Source organism: Solanum pennellii, chromosome 11, assembly GCF_001406875.1.
Source record: "Solanum pennellii chromosome 11, SPENNV200".
NCBI lineage: Eukaryota > Viridiplantae > Streptophyta > Magnoliopsida > Solanales > Solanaceae > Solanum > Solanum pennellii.
This window is the reverse complement of record NC_028647.1, coordinates 54,836,990-54,840,313: the sequence shown is the minus strand read 5'-3', so window position 1 is coordinate 54,840,313 and position 3,324 is coordinate 54,836,990. Positions and strand designations below refer to the sequence as shown.

General features: G+C 34.0%; 1 pseudogene; it reads right to left on the bottom strand.

Moving 5' to 3' along the window:
- The window catches only part of LOC107003956, a 39,429-nt pseudogene extending 36,863 nt beyond the window's left edge, over window positions 1-2,566 (bottom strand).
- Window positions 2,567-3,324: the final 758 nt, after the last annotated feature.

Genomic DNA, 3,324 nt, shown 5'->3' with positions numbered 1-3,324 from the left:
TTTTTCTTATTCAAATCCTCTTTCTTTTACCCTAATTAGCATATAATTAAGTATAATAGATGGGAAAACACCCCACTATTTGTTTCAAGGTTATCTCTTTTAACCCCCAAGTAATTGAATTATTAACATTAAACCACTAACTTTATAATTATAAGCATGAAAAGTCCAAAACGCCCCTTTAAAAACTTTAGCAGAATTCCGATCCAAGTGAACTGACGGAGACTGTGACGGTCCGTCACGACTGTGACGGTCCGTCCTGCACGTCCGTCACCAAGTTCAGAGACTAAATTTCTGTGGAAGATGTGTGACGGTCCGTCGTGCCCACGACGGTCCGTCCTGCCATTCCGTTACGAAGTTCAGAGAGTCGATTTCAGTACCCAATTTTCAGAATTCTAAGTGTTTTGGAGCGAGACCCCCACGACGGTCCGTCGTGCCCATGACGGTTCATCGTGGGATCCGTCGACTCAGCCAGTTTTTCCATAAATAAAATCTGCTGCTCAAAACGACTAAACAGGTCGTTACAGTTACTTATGATCATTTATATACTCCCTATCTGACATTTCTATCCAAGTTTTGTAATGATGTTGAACCATCAACATTTGAGGAAGCATGTTCTGATCAGAGATGGGTAAATGCTATGACCTCTGAAATTTCAGCCTTGGATGCTAACAACACTTGGACTATTGTTCCTTTACTCCCAGGCAAGAAGGCTATTGGGTGCAAGTGGGTGTTCAAAATCAAATATTTAGCTTCAGGTGAGGTAGATAGATTTAAAGCTCGATTAGTTGCAAAAGGATTCAATCAAAGAGAAGGTATTGATTATCAAGAAACCTTTTCTCCAGTGGTGAAAATGGTTACAATCAGAGCAAGTCCTTTTTCTTGTTGGTTTCAATAGTATGGGAAATCGGGGGTCGAGTTGTATTAGCACTTGCTGCTACTGCAAAATGGCATGTTCATCAGATGGATGTTTCAAATGCATTTCTTCAAGGTGATCTATTTGAAGAGGTTTATATGACCCTTCCTCAAAGTTTTCAAACACCCAAAGGTTTTAATGTGCAGGGGGAGAAACCAGTGTGTAAGCTCATTAAATCCTTATATGGTTTGAAACAGGAACCTAGACAATGGAATGTAAAACTCACAGAGGCACTCTCAATCTTGGTTTTGTTCAAAGCCATCTAGATTACTCACTGTTTATAAAAAGGACTGGTGAATCCTTGGTGATAATTTTAGTCTATGTAGATGATATGATGATTACTGGAAATGATCTTAATTTGATACAAGATACAAAGGAATACTATTGAATACTTTCAAGATGAAAGAATTAGGAGACTTAAGATACTTTCTTGGGATTGAATTTGCCAGGTCACAAGAAGGTATTGTAATGAATCAAAGAAAATACACTTTCGAAATTATTTCTGAGGTAGGACTTGGTGCTGCTAAACCAGTCTCTACAATACTGGATCCATATGTTAGACTAACAACTAAAGAGTATGATGATATAAATGGAAAAGACAATGAAGATAAGCTACTGGAAGATGCAACTATATACACAAGACTAATTGGCAAGTTATTATATCTTAATGTTACAAGACAAGATATTTCAGTTGCTACTCAAACACTGAGTCAATTTCTTCATCAACCAAAACAATCTCATTTAAATGTTGCACTCAAAGTTGTAAGATACATAAAAGGTCAAGCAGGACAAGGAGTACTATTATCTAGTAAAAGCTCCAAACAGTTAAAACTTTACTGTGATGCAGATTGGGGAACTTGTTTACAGACAAGAAGATCAGTTTCGGGTTTTATGGTGAAGCTGAGAGAATCATTAGTCTCTTGGAAATCAAAGAAACATGCCACCGTATCTAGAAGCTCAGCTGAAGCTGAGTATAGAAGTATGGCCAGTGCTATAGCTGAGATTACATGGATAGTTAAGTTGTTTAATGAATTGGGAGCTAAAATTCAAACTCCAGTCACTGTTTACAGTGATAGTAAGTCAGTAATACAAATTGCTGCTAATCCAGTATTACATGAAAGAACAAAACACATTGAGTTGGATTGTCATTTCATACGTGAGAAAATTCAGCAAAGATTAGTTGAAACAAAGTATCTACACACTAAGGAACAAGAAGCTGATATGTTAACTAAGGGTCTAGGAAAATCTCAACATGAATATTTGTTGTCCAAGTTTGGTGTAATGAATTTGTTCTTACCTTCAAACTTGAGGGGGAGTATTAAAGAAGCCATCACTTAAGTAAGTTGGTATAAATGTAATTTGTAATAATCTAGAGGACTAATTAGATAGAAAGTTAGTTAGAGTAGTTATAAAATTCCTTTACTATTCATATATATATGTATGTAAACAAGGCAGAAGTAATATATAGATTTTCAGTTTGATTTCTCTGTTCTTAGAACATTGAACCTGCTTGTCGAACACTCGTACGGATCGTGTTAAGAGCGTTAGGACAAGTGCGGCTGTAGAATGTGGAAGAAAGTTGTGCGTGGGATTGCATGGTAGAGAGTAGAAGAAGAAAAATATAGCAACAAAAGAGTTGTTTGATATACTCATTTTGAAAATGAAAAGTATGATATGAAGAATTATAGATGCTTATTAGCTTTGTGATGTGTTGAGGGAATAATGTGTCGTTCAAATATTTATAGGCATAAAAAAAACATGTTATTTTAAAGCTCTTTGGTCACTTATGGGCTGCCAATTGCATATCCGCGTTATTGCTTTTTATCTTGCTATGACTTGTTCTAATTTCTTCCGTCTCGTAATAATGAGTTCGACGTGATTTAATAACTTTGACTCAAATTTAAAGCTGTTAAATGAGCAGATAAACTAAATTTGAATTGATTAATACGAATTGAGTTAATAAATGATAAGTCAAATTATTTAAATTGAAATAAGTTGGACGAAATTGAGCTAAAAAATAAATCATAAGCCCGTCATACAAAATTTACTAAGTTTTAGTTTCTTTATTTATTCTTTTATAATCTTTTAAATATCTAATAAAACTATTGTTTCTGTATTGTGACTATATAATATAGTAGAGAGTATATCAAATAAACAAGCTATTTTTTTTGAAAATGTTTTCAAAGAGATTTTTGATAGGTCAATTTGCTATATATCAACTTAAATTTTATTCAAATAACATAAATTTGAGCATTATAATGAAAGTCAAAGGTCAACTGGCTATATAATTTAATTATAAATAATTGAATTAGAATCGAAATTTGATAAGTAGTAGTGAACCACCAGCTAGCAAGCATATCGTAGAATATTAATTATACATATGAATTAAAACTTCATTACAATATATGTTC